The 19,791-nt window shown below is 27.1% G+C and overlaps 1 protein-coding gene across 2 annotated transcripts in view; it reads right to left on the reverse strand.

Moving 5' to 3' along the window:
* The window catches only part of LOC108747926 (superoxide dismutase [Cu-Zn], chloroplastic-like), a 26,282-nt gene extending 7,115 nt beyond the window's left edge, over positions 1–19,167 (reverse strand). The window contains exon 1 of one of the 2 annotated variants that reach the window (XM_018485833.1): positions 19,079–19,167. The gene's annotated coding sequence lies outside the window, so the exon portion shown is untranslated. Of the gene's footprint in view, positions 1–1,615; positions 1,713–19,078 lie in introns of those variants that run through there. The other variant, XM_018485832.1, reaches the window with a different exon arrangement.
* Positions 19,168–19,791: the final 624 nt, after the last annotated feature.

Consider the following 19,791-nt stretch of genomic DNA (forward strand, 5'->3'; position numbering starts at 1 on the left):
ATAGCGAACACCTTGTTACAGTCCCACATTTCCCAGAATTAAACGTTCTAAGTTGAAAAGTCTTTACAGCGTAATTTCAAAACAGGATTTGAACAAGGTACACAATCTGAACAGAGGTTTAAGCGCATCATCAATTTAAGAAATTCAAAAGACTTGAAATATTAGCTCACCGACTTAAAATAAAATTGTCTTCTAGAAATTTGAAAATATTGATTCATTTTGATAAATTATAATTTTTTTAAATATTAATAAAGAATTTATAATATTAATAAAATTATTAAAGAGCTAAAGGAAAGGTTTAAGTAAATTTAAAAAATATAATACTTGAAAATAAAATATTAACTCACGACTTGACAAAATTCGAAATAAAATTTGCTTCCGAAAATTCGAAAGTAATAATTCACTCTTATACATCGTAGTTTCTATAATATTTTCTAATTTCATATGAATACATATTTTATCATTTTTATATTATTAATAAAATAGTATTAAAGAGATAATTAAGAAGTCTTAAACTTCAAATTTAAACATTACAGAATATTTGTAAATAAAATATTAATTCACTCGAAAAAATTCGAAACAAAATTTGCTTTGGAGAATTCGAAAAGTATGGTTCTTATACATTATAATTTTTATAATACAATATATAATTTTACATAATTACATATTTCATAATTTTTGTATTTGATATTAATACAGAAGTGATAAAGGAACAGAAGTTTACGAAAAAGATTTGCAACAATATATGAATATATTCTTTTATTTTATCTTGTTTTTTTCCATGATTCATCGCAAAATTTACATTAAAAATGTTACAACTAATTAAGAGCTTGCGAAAGCTTAATTTGAGTTATCACCTTATTCAATCATTAAACCTCAATAAACCACGTAATTGACCACGTAATTATTGAATTTAACATTAACGTATCTACATAGCGGGTATCGACATTATGGATTAACGTGTTATGCTCGCGGACTATTTCTGTCAGATATGCGATGGCTTTGCACTGTAGTTTTGCACTGTAGTGTTTCTGCATTTCAGATAACAATGCATTATATTTAGTATCCTCGATTCCCTAGCAAGTACAAATATGTACAATTATAATTTCCGAAAAAATTCTCCATCGACATGAAGATTATTTGAATCACCTATATTTTATCTATCAGATAAAATATATCAGATGTTCCATATGTACAATAAAAATAATGATTCGCGTTATCGATACTGCGATAATAACTACAATCCAAGTTTTAACAATTTAACTGATCGTTTATTAATTCAAGTTTTGGAATTTTTAGTTAAAAACAAAACAAAAAATAAACATCGAATCGAGCTCCAAACAATTTAGCTGCATGTACTGGCATCGAATTTCGGAAACTCGCGAGGTCATATATCACAAAATAAACCTGAGAAAGAGATAAGACAAAGAAACTGATAAAATTTCGAATTATTGCAACCGAGAGGCTCTTAATGGCAATTTGTCTCACGTTCGCGTAATAAATCGGATTACGTAACGGATTACGTACATCGCGGGCGCGAAGCCTCGAGGTACGATAACGCAGCGACCGACAGAGAAGCATGAAAGTGAACACACGAAAAGTGAAAGGAACCTACCGGGCGGGCAGGCACTATTTTACCGAGCACTGAATGACCGAATGACTGAATGACTGACTGGCTGACTGCGGATGCTGGGCCCATGTTCCGCTTATATCGGTACCGTACCTCCGTGTGAATCCCCCACCCGTCAGGGCAGACAAATCAGTCGCGAACGAGTGTCTCGTAAATGATCATGCACTGACTACACCGGCGACCGGATGACCATCGAAGATAACGGAAGATTCTGGACCCTCCGCTAGACCCCGTGCCGGCGAAAGAAGCCGGCACGGTATGATTCAGACAATCAATGCGGCTACGCAATTGATGTTATAAAACGTAACGATAATTCCACAGCGGCATAATTATCAGTCGCAAATATACAGTAAAAAACGTTGTATATTTCTACCAATCCACAAGAAACAATCCACTCGAATCCTTGTTAAAATTTTGTGTTGAATTTTTAGTATATCCGAGTGTTAATTTAACATAATGTGATTGTGTTATTTGAATATTTTGTGTTAAATGATATTCAATATTCCCAACCGTTTGGGACATGTGAAATATGTTAAATTTAATAAAAATTTTTCAACTGTATAGGAAGCAACGAAACGCTGTAATAAGTTATTGTAAAATAAAAAAGTAACAAATATATACTGTTGAAAAATTTGTGTCGGACATGATATATTTTATACGTCCCAAACGGTTCACTCAAATTTTTATTTAACATAAGATGAATATATTAGAAAAAGCACAAATATTGTAAAAAAATGATCACAAAAAGATAACGCTAACACAATTTGTAAATAAACTGTAGAAATATATTTTTTTAGTATAATTAACATTTATGATAAATTAACACATATTTTATTCATTTATCTCAAAATTTACGTTTAAAAACACATTTTTTTGTTATTTACTCACTTATTGACAAATTATGTCATTTTGACACCAAAAAATAATGTTAAATATCAATTTAATACAAAATCTTTAAACAACATATAATCATATTAAATTAAGAAATATACATTAGAATATATTAAAATTCATAAGTGATTAATAAGAACGTAAGTGGATCGTTTCCAACACAAATACTTAATGTTTTTTACCCGTCTAAATATTTATAAGATATTGAAATTATCTGGCACATTTGGATCAATACCTAATAAAGATCAAAATACTTAGCAAAGAAAAATAAATGTCATAAAATATTATTCTATAAAATATCTTTAAGATGATTATCACACAGTAGTCTCATAAATAATTGTAAAATTTGTGTTAAACTTATACATTTTTCACGTATCTTAAACGATCCATCCATATTTTTATATTATTAAATTTAACACTATATTAATATATTAGGAAATTGTAACACAAATATTATGTAAAAAATTAACATGAAAGTACGACATTGGCACAATGTGTAAGCAAATTCTCAAAAACACATTTCTTCAGTAAAATTAACATTTATAATAACATGTTAAAGGAAAATTAACATTTATACATAATATGTTAAATTAATACATTTTATTCATTTATCTAAAAGTTACATTTAAAAAAAAATACATTATATTTAATTATTTATTTTCATTTATTAAATTGTGTTATTTTAACCTTAATATTGATTATTAAACAAATATTTATTTAATATGAAATGTTTAAATAATACAATCACATTATGTTAATACTTAAATGTATTAAAAATTCAACACAAAAATTCTAACAAGGATCGATTTTAACACAAATAAAAAACATTTTTTATATTTTTTATAAAAAGAGAGATAAGAGATAGGAACTTTACATAGAAACAATTGTTTTAATTAACAATCGCGCAAGTCCATGATGTAAATTCGGATGTGTTTATTGACTTGAACGTTAGCAGTTTAGTTTTGATTAGAGCTGACTGTTATTAGGAAGCTAGCAATGCGCCACACGACACAACATACGTACCATTTAGATTAATAGGATAATAGTGAAAAGGATGTTAGATATTCATGATCGGAGCTCTTGAATTTATTCAAATAACCAACTGCAGTAAGTGTGTCACCAACGAACGTACACGAAACTTGTCGTCGTCGTGAGAGCAAAATTAGCATCATTAGCGACTTGTTAACACTCGCGAAGAAATCGCCGAACATTAAATCTGTCGTTTTCACACGTAAAATCTGTCTGCCAAGCTTGGCAATGAATAGACATTTTATTCATTTACACATTTATTAAATATTGTCTATATGAGTCACTTACAAAGTGTTTGAAAAAATTATAGACTTTATTTTAACTTTAATTTAACTATAATTTATAGTCATTTTTTACGACAACCATAAATTTATAATTGTTTTGACCATATGAATTATAGTAACCTGAACACTGCGTTATGATCATAACGACCATAATATTCATTTAATTACATTGTATAGTTATCTTACACATAAATTGTATTTGCATATAGTAAATTATATTATACTATAAAATGTTATAACAACAAACATAATTATAAAGAATTATACATCTATTACTACCAAGATTTGGAAATTGGTAGCAAAGTTAGATGATTATTACGAAATCATATAACAAATATAACCAAATTATTAATTGTTTTAAACAAAATAATTTGGTAATTGTGACCAAACAATCCTTTTTATGTAATAAAAAAAATGTATACGATTATATCTTAACAAAAAAAACATCTTTTTGTTATTATTACTTTTTATTTTTCCATTTCAATTCACTATTTACTGTTTTTTTGCATGCTATATTTTATCTTATTAACTACAATTAATTATTAAAAAACGCATCGCATCGTAGATAAGATTTGAAACCTACGATTCCTAGAACGGTAATCTAGTACATTTATGCTGAGCTAATCGCACACTTGTGATCGAGAGATATTGCCAACGTTACTTATATTTCCTACTGTAACCATTCTTAATTTCATTATCTCTGCTGCTAGTTTAATATTATTAATATTTGAGGAGATTACATGGAAACGAAATAATACGCTGGTATTTATTAACATAGTTAGGAAATCATAATGACAAAGCGATTGTCCTCAGTCTCGAGAGATCCGACCATGGCGGATGTGTTTCGTCTCGCTGCAATTTGAGTGTTGCGTGCTTTATTTTTGAGCATGTGTGACCAGCTTTGACTGTGATATAATTCTTATTCCTGTAGTTTTTTTTTTAAGGAAAATGTTAAATTATTGTTTATGTCAATGTAATCAAATATACTATTACTACACAAAAAAAATATTTCGTTGAATTAACTGAAATTGTAGTGGAAAATGAACGATCCAGAATTCTAGTTAAGTTTACTAGATTTTTGGTTAAATTTAGATTAATAAGAGGTTAGATTCTGGTTATTTCAAACAGAATTCTGGATTGGGAATTGGTTATGTCAACTAGAATTTTGGTAAATTTTGAAATTGATTATTTCAACCAGAATTCTGATAGATTCCATCATAATTTCAGTTAATTCAACCAAATCTGTTTTTTCCGTGTATAATATTGTCAAACATTTAATGCAAATAATTATTTTTACAATTATTTCCTTTGTAATTTTTATAATACGTATAGTAAATTTGACCAATTAAATTTGTAGTTAGAAGTACAATCAAATATGCTATTAATATAGTTACACACACTATTTGAAAATGACTGCTTTTCCATTTTTTTTAAATATATTTTTTAGTTATATATTGTTATCACATGTAAATAGTAAGCGAATGTTGAGAGAAAAAATGGTTATGTTCATTATAATTATGATTGCAATTATCACATAAAAATGGTTATTTTATTTATCATAAATATTTTCATATTTTATTATATTAATATTTGAAATTATCACAATTTATAGTACAATTTTTGTACGAGTTGATAGAACTATACATATAAAGTTATTGTTATACTAAAACATTATAGCAATATTAACTACAAAAATGATGCTTCTGACTATAATTATTTTACTATGCAATTATAGTCACAAATATGATATACTTGTCTCTCAGTGTGCTTGCACGGAATACGAGAGATGCAGGTTCGATTCCTGGTCAAGGTAATTTTATTATAAAAAATGTTACCTCGCTTAATAATCAAATTATTAAGATCTTAAGATGCCTATAAATACCAATATTATTAAAATTGCTTATCAATTTAATTGTGATAGTGTTATTACTCCGAATTCGGTTTAGGACTGTGTGTCAAGACCGACAAATTTGTCGGCGCGCAGTTAGCTTGAACTGGAAATGTATAACGTATATCTAAATATAAATTTATAAGAAATATTATTAGGCACGAAAAACCGCCTTGACCGAAATATTTTTCACTCACATATGTAAAAACTGTGAATTAAGAACTCAGTAAAAAGTTTCATTTTACTTCGGCCCTGAAAGTTTTTTTTACTCAGATATACTTTTTTGGAACATTTGATAATTTTGACGCTGTATTATTGTTTTAGTATTCAGTTTCTACATCTATCTAAAAAATTCCTGTCAGAATTCCTGTGTCAGAATAGATATCAAAATCAAAATGTAGTACAATGACTAACAATAAATGGCGATGGCCATGGATATACACTTCCGCTAATAATAATTATTCGAAAGATATTTTATACTGCTCTTCGATTTTCAAAATTAAGTAAATATTTAATTTAATTTAATTTATTGCAAAGCTATATAAAAAAGATTACGTGTTAACAGATTAATAGACATAAAATATGATACAATAGATTATAGTTAATACATAAACATAAATACAATAGACAATAGTAGCTTACAAATGGCTAGGCGTCAGCAAAATTGCTGTTACAAAGCCTACCAGTAACAAAACCAGAATAAGACAACAATGCAATAAGAGATAAACCAATAACTGAGAATACACACACACGCACACGCACACGCACACACATAGGCGCATAAACCCGTAAACACACCAATTACATCAGTCTCGTTTAAATACTGTGAGTAATGCGATAAAATGCGACGCAGCGGAAACGAAAAGAGGACAGAGAGGGAAAGGTTTTTATTGAATGAGGAACGGAATTAAAATATTTGACAGAGGTGTGGGAGAAAGAACTAAGTGGATCGATATATGGGGAAAGATAAGTAATCTTGGTAGTTCAACTGAAGGAGACGTCGCAGATATAGAGGAGTATTGGAGCGAAGGAGAGAAAATACAAGACAGCACAGGTGGAAAATAAAATGTTGCCAAATCTTAAGCCAGCCACATATCTGGTAATACGAGATATATGGTCGTATTTAAGGACGCAATAGGAGAAACGAAGACAAGAATTTTGAATACGCTGTACATGATTTAGCAGATGTTAGTTAAGAGCCGGAACATAGACGACATTAGTGTAATCAAATAGAGAAATAATAAGTAAATGAGAAGTGAGGAGTTTTTGAGAGCAGGAAAGGATGTGGCGAAGGGGATAAAGAAAACATAAACGAGCATAAGCAGCCCGACACTTGACGGTCACGTGTGACTCGAATGACTATGAAGTCTATGCTTTTGTTAACACAAATAATACTTTATGAAAATAATTGATGCCGGTTTTATGTGTAAAAAGTGCACCGTTTAAAATATTTACATTTAAAATAGTTTTAGAAAACAAACATTTACTAATAAAAGATATTTCAATGTTAAATGCTTGTGTTTTAAATTCAAATACACAGTGTTTTGTTGATTGAAAACATTAAAAACTAAAACATCTTAATGTGTTCAAAAAACGAAGACAAAAACAAAATATTTTAATATCTTAAAATTAAACATTACTTTTACGAATGTATATTTGTTGTAATTATACATATTTTAAATTTAAATTAGTAAAACAACATTCATCGGACTATCCTCAATTATTCTTGAATCGATATTATATCGGAATGCTGTCTCGATAATTAAAGTTTAGAATACATACAATTACAAAATAGTGTCCGTTATGCTAATAGAATTATGCTAATACATATGTAGAGTATTATCTGTGTCAACTATAGTTCGAGCTATATTTAGTTTTTAAAATCGAAATAAAATATCTCCAAATAATTATCAGCGGTGGTGTGTTTATTGTAAGATCATTGTCAGTGAGAAAATCAACTCATTATCGCAATACAAAGATTTCGTCTCGATTTGAAATTATAAAGAAATATTAAACAATATTAAATAATATTTCAATATAAAATAATATATATATCAAATATTTTAACAATATTAAATCCAATTCATTATATTAATATTTAAAATAAATTACAAAAAGACAAAAATCGAGTGTATAAAAGATATTAGTGGATTGTAATAGACTTTTGATTTCTAAATTATAAGCGGAACAAGTTTCGACTTTACTCGTCAGTTTTCATCAACCACATTATAATAAATAAAATTACGAAAATCTAAATAAAATAAAAGATTTAAAATATGGTCATCATAAAAAAATATTTAAAAAAATTATTTCTACATTTTTTCTATACATTTTTCATGAATTTTATATTACTTTGATTAAAAAAAATTGTTTTATACTTGATATTTTTCTCCAAAGTAAAAAAATCTCTTTTCATCTCTAGATATGACATACTCATCCAATTCGATTGTTTATAATTTTTATGAAAATAAACATATCGAAAAGAAATTTTTTCAATCAAAACTCTAGATATTGAAGAACATAATGGTATCAAACAAATATGTATTGTAAATATATTATATTTTTATTAATAGAAAAACAATAGAAAAAACGTTGAAAAAAAGCATTGAAAAACTAAAGCCAGGAAAAACTAAATGCTATAAAAGGCATTGAAGCGTTAATATTTAATATATTTTAATCAGAGTCGTAATTTTCCATTGATACCATAATAGTCTTATAAATATTGAAAATTTAGGCATTTCCTTTTTCTTATGCAAGTTTCATTCAAAAAACAGAAAAAGAAGAAAACAATGGCAATATACTTTTTGAGAAGTAGTTATAACACTTACAATATTTCACTCAAAACAATCACTATGAATGTAAGAGAAAAAATGTTTCCGAGATTAATGTGCCTAATGAATATATCCAATATTCAAATACATGAATGAATAATAAATATAAATACAAAAAAATACACTTTTCTATATTTATCGAGAAATAAATAAATACTTTTCATTCGATTTGAATAAATATTTTTATAAATATAGTAACAAAAATATTTTTGATTTCTTATTTATTTTCACTTTGCATCATCCACATACAAAGAAATCTGTAAAAAGTGAAACTAGCAGAAGAATAATATTCAGACTTTAAATTGTATAAGTTCTTTTTTAAATTGCATAAGTTTATATATATATTCCTGTTGCATTGAATTTCCTCAATTAACATTATTTCCAAGAAAATTACATTCGTAGAAAAATGTAAAAAACAATATATGATTAATAGAATCATCATTATTATAATCGTGTTTTTTTTCACAAACTAATATTACAAATTTTATAAAAATAAGATTTAACGATATGTTATCTAATCGAATTATTTAGAACTATTAAAATATTAGTTATAGTTGAGGGAGACAACACAGTTGCTTAATTGGAACTTTCTTTTTTAGTTCACATTTTGTTTGAATACTTTAATAAATTTAAATAAATATGGACACTCGTAAAATAATTATAATATTTCCACGAATAATAAATATTTTTGAAAACCCATAATTTTAAATAAATATACGACTATATATTTTTTAAAGTAAAAGTTTTGAATAAATATAATTTGTAGCTCAATTACACATATTTTAGTATTCATTAGATATACTATCCGAGATCTTAAGCAAATATATACGAACGAAAAATAGCATTTTTTTTATTTTAATTAACAACGTTTTTCATGTTCTCCTTCAAGCGTTATTGCATTCAAAGTTTTTTATATCATTGAATACTAAATATAGGAATAATAACGCAGGGTATGATTCATATACCTATGTGTGTCACGGCTAATGTCCATTTTTTAAATATTGGGAAGTACAGTAATATCGTATTTTTAGCTCAAAATTCTATAATAAAATATTCAAAAAAAATTCAAAAAATATACAAAATTCTATAGTAAAATATATTCTGAAAAATGAAGTTTTCGAAAACGAAATTCATATATAATAATAAATTTATATATAATTATTTTATATTCATATTATTATATTTATACAGTAAAAAATTGTGTACTTGTGTTGGAAACGATCCACTTATGTTCTCCTTAACAATTTGTGTTGAATCTTTTAATACATTTGAGTATTAATTTAACACAATGTGATTATATGTCATTTAAAGATTTTATATTAAATTGATATTCAACATTTCTTAGTGTCAAAATAATACAATTTATAGGTAAATAAACAAATAACGTAAAAATAAAATATTTTAAAACGTAAATTTTGAAATGAATAAATAAAATGTTGGTTAATTTAACATACCATAAATGTTAATTTCACTAAAAAAAAACTTCTACAATTTGCTTACAAATTGTACCGATATAATTTGTTTGCAAAAATTGTTTTTTTTTTTCGAAATTTTCATTACAATTATATCATTCGCTAGAGTAAAGTTTTAGCTTTAAGAATCAGTTTTTTAAATTGCGGCATAATGTTTTTTATCAAAGTTATGAACAATAAAAATCAGAATGCTCCTTTACTTAACTCGCGAATAACTGAAGAACAAAAAATCATATGAACATTTTTAAAAAATAATTTTGTAAGGAAAGCTTCAAGCTTTCACGATAGGTAGTCGAAATTTTCATACATTTTTTGGACACGTGAAAATCTTTTCCCAAAGTGAAAAGAAAATTCATCTTTTTCAGCTCGTAGTTTTTTAAATGCAAAAATTACTAAACTCACAAAAGCTTAAAAAATATAGTAATCTTTCTAAAATAAAGATTTCAAGCTTTAAAAGCCTTTTTTTTTTAAATTTAAATTTCGTTCATTTTTTACAAAGATATTGTACGTAGTAAGTCAAGTAAGAGCGTGGTCGCCCTACTCAAAGCTAATAAAAGATATCACTCTAAATCTATCATAAATCCATAGAGGACACCTTTATCCTTGATGCACTATTAAAGAAGATTCAGTTGTCAGTGAACTTTCTTAAGAGAATCACATTAAGAGCGCCATGAGTACCAAATACGCATCATGCTATGAAGCGTATTCCTCACGTTGTGTTTCTCTGCACTCACCCGAAAGATCCAAAAATGTCAGCCGTCAACAATTAGTGGCTGCTAAATATATGAAAAAGTCGAAATCATTCGTACAGAAATGAGTGCAGCGATATAATGTGGCAAAAAATGTCGATGATTTACCGGCTCGATATGCAAAGTGGACAAAAAAAGATGATAAAAAAATAGTGAATCTGTTTTCGCGGAATCCTGGCTTAACACTGCATCAAGGACAAGCAAAATTGAAGCAGAAAGGTTTAGATATATCTTATGAAACTATTCGAACCTATTTCAAGGCTAATAACATAAACTCGACCATACTCTTACTGTATATACAATTTTGAATTTAAAAAATACGAAAAAACTTTTTCCCCAATCCAATATATATAATTATATATATAAAACTTAAAATTATGTATAAAATTATATATAGAAATTAAAAATAAAGGAAATTTAAATTTCAAAAAAGGATTTTAAAGCTTAAAATTTCTACTTTGAAAGAATCATTATCTTTTTTTGAGTTTGGTCATTTTTATATAATAGACAACTACAAAATTTTCTAGCAAATTTTCTTCTCACTTTGTAGGCTTGTCACTCAAAAAAAAAAATTGTAAAAATTTTCGATTTTCTAAAGTTTAAAGTTTTTCTTACAAAATCGTTTTTTTTAAATGTTTCTAAAATTTTTTATTACGTAGTCAATTATCTGAATTAAATGAAAAGGGCATTTTAACTTTGATTGTTTATAACTTCGTTAAAATTCATTGTACCACAATTTAAAAAAAAAGTTCTTAAAGCTAAAACTTTACTTTGTTGAATATTATAATTGTTATTTTTTAAAAATACAATATATAATTTTGAGCTAAAAATATGACTTTGTTTTCTTTCTAATTCAAAATGCGTACTAACATCCCCCTCGGCTACAGTTTATTATCAATGTTAAATTAAGATGAGCTCAAAGTCGACACGATAGCATAAACAGAATAATGTTTATTATCGCGTAATTATTGCGTTAAAAATAAACATGCGTCATTCACGGATTATTATCAGAAATAATTCGACCATCGCAACTCTCTTTTTTTTTAATGAAAACCTATTATAACCGACATAATTCCTCGTCGTCGCGATTATTTACGCGCGATATAATGACGTTATGATATAATCAAGTCATTTCAGAAATTGTGCATTTTTTTCACTACTATTTTGCAAAACTTATCCCGTTTTATGTTTTGCACTTCACAAACTTTTCAACATGAAATATCAGACAGAATTTATAAGTGAAATTTCTTATACTTCGTATATTTTTATATTACATATCGTACATTTTTTACTGTGTAGTAGAAACTTATATCATTTTATTTATAGCTATATCAGTGTTATATTTATCAGTGTTATATCATTGTTTACAGTTTTTAAGATACTTTCCAAAAAAAACAATAACGTTTATGTTTAGGTTATTTTTGTTCGAAACCATTTAAGGTTATTTAAAAAATTTTTTTTAAGAACCGGTTGAATAACCATGTTATAACATATAAACGTTATAAAATTGTTTTTTTTTTTTAAGATAAATTATAAATGAAAAGAATAAGTAAGTGCTGAAAGATCGCATTGAAATTAGAGTAACTCCGGCAAATACGCCGCGCTGGGATTTATGCCGCAGAAAAAATAGAAGGAATGGAGGTAATTTTTTCGCAACTATACTCTGTTACATGCCTTTATGTTATATTGTGTTATAATTTCTTATTGTTAATATTAATAAAATTATTGTAAGTTAAATTTGTCATTGTATTAAGTAGCGCCATCATAAATTATAATCTACATAAAATGATTACTGTAGGACGTGCAAAAAGCTTAGTGATTATTTCGTGATATATGAGTGTAGAGAGATAGTAAAGTACGTTGTATAACAATATACAAGCACTTTGCTCTTGTATTCGTTTAGTTTGTTGTCTTATATTCCATCTGTTTGGAATATATGGCATTTTTAACAGACAGGATTTATGCTCAAAGCATACAAAGTGCGCAGATTGAATTCAGTACACTAATAAACGCATTACTGCGAAATATGTATATTATATCATAACACTTGTAATACATCTAGGAAGATTGTAATTATTATTTATTACTTCATATACATATTTATCATTCTTATTCTTTAATAAAACTTTATAAAAGCATTTTATAAGTTATTGTCATTTTACGTCTTATTTATATGCATTATATGTAAATTTTTTATGAATCATATCCTTCCCCCCCTCCCATATATCCTACCCCTATGGGATATACGGCAAAAATGCAAGGGTTTAAAAAAGTTCATTTTTTAATACGAATATAAATATTTCGGATTTCTAATATTTTTTTTCATAATAGTAGACAATACAAAGTTTTTACTGATATAGTTTGTTTACTTTAAACATAGTATATAATACTTAATAAATTAAGTTTTTGATAGGTGCGGCGTATATGCCGGAGTTATATACAATATATTATTTTAATGAAATGGAGACATAAATTTGTCAAGTTACAATTCCTGATTGTACAGCAGATTATTCACAAATTCATTTCCGGTTTTGCCTCATTCGCGCTCAGTCCGTACTAGCTCTTACTTGAGATACTTTACGGCTGCTATTTTATTTGTGCGTTTTTATCATTCGTCAAATGTGTGCAGGACAGAGAGGTCCTCGGATCTTTCTATCCTATAGTCAATCAACAGGCTTGAAAAATTTGTCGTACGATGAAAACGTATAAATGAAATAGCGGCCTTTTAGTATACCTTGCATTTGCAGCTACGCGCTCTAATTATAATATTCATTTCTTTGAAAGAAACCAATCAGCGCTTTTTGAACCGCCCCTTCACTAGTTTACGTGAAATGTACTATAAAATAAAAGGTTATATATGTAGATGTTGTAAAACGCGCGCATTAGCTAAACTTAGGTAAACATTTTAAAATGGTTCTTTTACAGTAAAAAAAAACCGTTTTACATTAGTTTTTATATCGGTTTCATGTTTAATTAATCGTTATGTCTAACATTTCCTACGCGGATATTTACATTGAAAAAAATTTCTGGTTGAAAATGGATGAATAAAAAGTTTCTGGTTAAGATATTTAGTTGAGATAACCGGAATTCTGATTGATACAATATTTCTGGTAAAATTTACTAGAACTTTTATTTTTACCGGAATAATTATATCTATCAGAATTCTAGTTTTTAACTTAAATTTCAATTAGAATTCTAATAAATTTAATTAAAAAATTCTGATTCGTCCATTTTCTACCAGAATTACTATGTAATTACTATGTAATCCAACCAAACCATTTTTTTCAATGTATAATGTATTGAAAACGTTTACTTGTAAACGTTATTCAACATTACGGAGAAACGTTTTTCAACATTTTTTCAACGTTTTTGTTACTTGGGTTATTAGCATCATATTTTACAATACATTTTTTAAGGGTGTTTATTAGCATCAATATTATTAAATCGTTTATAAGTTTAATTTACGATATTACTATTCCAGTTCGGCTCATAACTATGTTTCAAGACTGAAAATGATTTTGGCACGCAATTTACAGAGCTGGATATATGTATACATTATAAATTTTAATTTAATTTACTTTATCTTTATTGCAACGCACGACGAATATATTATTTAAACAATAAGATCCAATTTAATCTGTTAAGAGACTTTCACATCATTCAGTTATATCACTGTTTTCTCAATAATAAATATTTTTAAACAAAATTAAAATGATAGTGACTTTTCAAGATAGTTATAAACTATATCATTACAAAATTATTACATTAAATTTTCTAAACTTACAAACACTAAAAAAGTATGTACAACAAGTTGTTCGTATTTTTGCTATTTTATAAAAATTTATACCATTGTTTTCATAATCAGAAACATGAGCTTTAGATTTTTTAATACAGTGTGTTCACTTTAAAATGGCAAAAGTTTCTTCAAAGTGTATAATTACTATTACTATTGTATTAGAAAAATATTGCATTACATTTTATAATTATAAATTAATAAACACTTTAAATAAAAAATATAATAGAGATATAAAGAAAATTTTGACGACAATCTTTTAGCTTTTCAATATTCTAAGTCTAAATACCCCAAACTCTTCAAATAGTTTTTAAAAGTTATTTATTAATCGTTGATTTGCTAAATTTTTTCAGTTATATTTTGAGAAGAATATTATAGTATTATTGAAGCTCGATTGGAGAGAATTATCATGATTCCAAAAAGTTTCAGCTTTTATCGTTGTATCGACAAAAATCCGAACGATCGAGCGGTGTATTTTTAAGTGAATCGAACGAGATTGATGGACGTTTATAGCGCATCCTAACGAAGTGGGGATAATTGTGCTTCGGATTGAAGTCTCTTTTGTGTGCCTAGGTTCTCTTTATAAAGGAAACCGGATATTACATTTGCAAAGCTCTGATTGTCAGTCCGGCTACACAGTAACGTTTCGCACAATTGGAACTTTGTAATTATTATTTCCGGCAGAGTATGTATATGCAAGGAAGATTTAATTAATAGCGCTTCCACAGCGTGAAAATCGAGAAATATCGCTCGCTCTGGCTAGATTTTATATCAAACCGAGTTGCAAGAGAATGAAAATATCAATGTTTCATTCATGCATCGTAGATGGATTGTTACTTTAATCATAAATTTTAATAAAGCATATAAAAAAAATTTGCTATATCTTAATAAATACTTCTTTAAATATTTATAAGTAAACATTTACTTATAGTAAATATTTATTCGATAAAGAAAATGATAGTTAAATCAAATTAATGCTTCTTGTATCAAATAAATATTAGCATTCAATAACATTCAGTAAATGTTTACTTACAAATATTATTATTACAAATATATTTAAAGAAATATTTATTAAAATACAGTAAATTTTTTTTCAGTATATAATAATGCAAAATATATACATAATTAAAAAAATATTCTTCAAGCATGAGTTTAAATTTAAAAAAATGCTTTATTCGCTATTTATTTGTTGATTCGTATTAAATTATTTTTCTTGTTACGAGTCACTCATAAATTTTTGCATTTAATATTAATTGGTATTATTTAACTTATTAAATTTTTTGAATTGCTTTTGAAATTAATAGGACTTTGATAGTGTGAGTGAATTATATAATTGTTATAATATTTTTGTAATACAATAATTATATTCAGGAACTTTTACAATGTATAAGTTATGTCGATTTTACATATCTTGTAAGAAAATTTTTACATTCAAATATACTTTGTAAGAAAGATTTTACATTTAAATAATGTACTTTATTTGCTACTTAACTATTGATTTTTATTAAACTGTTCGTATTATTATGATTTACAAATTTTTTTGTATATTGAATATTAGGTAATATTTATTATCAAATTATTCATTTTTAAACTCGTTTTTCGGCTAAATTAAGAGCATTTAAATAGTGTGATTAATAAATCGATTTTTATAATATAATATTTTGATACAATGATTACATTTAGGAATTTTTGCATAGTGTAAATTACGCTCATAAATTTTACATGTCTTGTAAGAAACGTTCAAGACATTCTGCTTCGATATTCGCGCAATTATAGGGAACTTAGTCTCAGAATATTATGATTGATGTAATATAATGTCTGCGAAATTAATCAGAAATTGCGCGCTCGTATTCATCGTTGAACGCAATCGTTCAACAATTACAACCAGTTTGATCTCGGAAATAGCGTGGCGCGAGCGCAAGATATTCACTCCGGCCGCGACGTGATACGTCGGGAAATAAAAAGACACGCAACTTCGTAAAACGTCGACGTCGACGTCGAATGTTAATGTGGCTGTCGCTCACAGGAACGGCACTAGACATGTTGCAGATCAAAAAATAAGAAGAAAACAGGTAAGCCCGCTCGACGCGAAGATTATGATATGATTTTTATTCCGCGGCATGCGGATGGTGAGTGAAATTCCTCATCAAGCAATTTTTGACATTTCGTTTAACAACCGTGACAGAATTCCTACAGTTATATTCTTTTTGTTTTTTTTTAATCTTTTGGATTATAAAAATACGCGAGTAAAAACGCGCTTAAAATATTTTGAAAAAGAAACCGTAATACAGGATTTTCAAATTTTATATAATCTATATAAAATATATAATTAAACGCCAGTAATTACTTGCTCAAATATTTCAGATTATTTAAGAGTTATCAGAATTTTTAAATCACTTAAAATGCAAGAGTAAAAAATATCAAATATTGCATTTGTATTATTGCAACAATCGATTATGAGGCTGCAAAGTATTGCAAAATATTCCTGGAAAAATTCATTCGTTTTAAAAAATATTAAATCAGGTGTATACAACGTTCTGTTAAAGCGCATGAAGCCTCTTTTTATCACTGGAACGATCGTATTATAATGCAGTGTTACGTGCACGATATACTGCTTAACAATGAGTGTTTCACATAATAAATAAGTCACCGAGATAATCGCCGCGTTTCTGCACATGCGCTTGATGTGTTTTCTAACGTGAGACTTACCTCGTAAATGTAATATATTCACGGCAAATACAGATAATTGAATAAAATACTGACAATGAGAAGCGCGATGTAGTTTGGAAATATGATTTTCAGCAAGCATTAAAATTTGTTACGATATGTATTAATATTTGTTACGATAAGATTTAATGCAAATTTTAGTACATGTTAAAATATTATTTTGAAAAACAATTTAAATTATGTGTGAAAAAGTATGAGTTAATAAATAGAATGCGGATTTTTATCAATTGTATTACAAATGTGTAAAATAAGCGAAGCAAAAAAGTGCATACCGTATTTCATTCCGTTCTCCTTGCGCTCACATTCTTATCCTTCATAAGCTTAGATATTATTTAAAAAAAACCGCAAGTGAACTGTTGTTACTGATATTACAATTTTAAATGAAACTCGAAGACTATTAATGACGTGCAATTAATACTTAATTCCATTGCAACGTTAAAATCACATGTCTATAAAAGTACACAAATGTTAATAATGTATATCCAATGCAAAAATTGCACCATGTATTAATGTATTAGATAACAAGACTCGTTCTCGTTTTTATATCTATAGGATATTTGATATCTTTGCAAACATTAGCTAAAAGTACAAATAAGCACATCTAATCTAAGTTAACATCTCTTGTAAGCTCCGAAAATAATCGAGTTTATAATTATTATGGAAAATTCCAAAGGTGCGCGAAATAATTATGTGTTTAATTATACGGATGATTACTAACAACATGAGAGTTAACCTTTCTACGAATGAGTCAGAAACGTTACTTTTTCTCGATATATTTATCTAAAAAAAATACATCCTCCCAATTTAAAGATCACTCAGTAATTTTATGTACTTCATATTTTGTATCTATAATATATATTTTTTAATTTGTTTAATAACTATCAATCGGTAACCAAACAATTTTTTCCTAACAAATTAAAAATAATAAGAATACAAAAAGTTGATATACATGTTATTACAATTTATTATAATCATATAATATATAGTAGCATTATTTTTCTCTCATAACATACATTACACTTCATAAGTTCGTAACACTTGCAATGTTCTTGTGTCTTAAAATTTAAGTTAAATTTGAGTGTTAAGAAATTTAAAAAAGTTTGAAAAAGTTTAATTTTAAAAGATTTTGACACAATTTATGCAAATCTATAATAGAATATTACTTTTTTTTTCTTTTTTCCGTAAATTTTTTAATTTCATAAGAAAAACATTTTGTAAAAATAAGTTTTTATACAAAAAATTCAATGCTATTGATAAATTTATAATACCAACTTAAAAAAAGAAAACTATTTTAAAGTACTTTCTCAATAATTTTTATACAATGTTTTTTCAAATTATAGCACTTCAAAGTAAAACAAAAATATTGAAAAAATATCAGTCTATTCTAATTTAATAACAAAATCATAAATCTATGATATACGCGATTTTATTACTAAATTACTTAAAGCATAGAAAGATACAGCTACAAATTTACGTATTAGTTTCGTAAAAACGAAATTTTGTTTCCATATAAAACCAAAATATAAATTTGCAGCTATATTTTTTTTAAATTAGATATTTTTTTCTCTATGATTTTTTTTCACCAAAATACTTAACTTTTTACGGAATGCGAAAAAATCACAAGAGTTTTCGAATTTATTAATGCGGGATATTTGTCGGATCAATTGTTGCTTTTTTAAAATTTCCAATTTAATACGTGATGTACAGATATAAAATCTACAATCGTTTCAAGTTTTTTTTTTATGTAAATCAATTCAGAAAAAGAGCATTCTTTTCTTCCTTACCTTGTGAAGACTCTGACTTCCACGTAACTAAGACTGCCACGTAATTGCAGACAGCTGCGAGCGCGACACTATTTTTCCTCGATATTTCTTCACTATGTAATGCACGTTATCGACGCACACTCGCGTAGATCATGCGTCTCAAAGCATCAAACATCGACTGCGTCGTACAACGAAGAAACTTGGAGAATCAAGTATGAAAGAGAGATGGACTGACGAGAGAAGAGAGCCACTTCTCTCAAGTCACCGCAGCCGTTATCGCGATTAAGCGACTTTAAGTCGGTTCCTTTTCAGAGATGAGTTCGCGTGTACTCGATCGGTCGTTGACTCCCTCTTAGGAATCCCCTCTTAGACTTGCCGGTGGATTCTCTCGATCTTCTTTCCGGACGGCAACTCGTCATTTGCCAAAAATATTCCGTGAAAATCTTCCGATCGCGATCTAATGGCGACAGACTGCCTGGAAAAACGGCGCAAAATAAATAAATTTACATATTTTTAAACACGAGGAGATAAACAAAAGCCCGGTTTTCCCCTATAGTGATAATACTCAAGGTCCACATTCTTATCTATTGCTTTTTTTTTGTGGGAAAAGCGAGCTCAAATTTTCAAAAAGTTTGAAAGCCAAATAAAAAATTTATGCGCTACAAATAAATCATGATTAAATTTCTGTTATGAAATTTAAAAGAGAAATAATGTTAAAATTTTTAATTATTTTT

The sequence above is a fragment of the Trachymyrmex septentrionalis genome, unplaced genomic scaffold, assembly GCF_001594115.1.
Source record: "Trachymyrmex septentrionalis isolate Tsep2-gDNA-1 unplaced genomic scaffold, Tsep1.0 scaffold203, whole genome shotgun sequence".
Lineage (NCBI taxonomy): Eukaryota > Metazoa > Arthropoda > Insecta > Hymenoptera > Formicidae > Trachymyrmex > Trachymyrmex septentrionalis.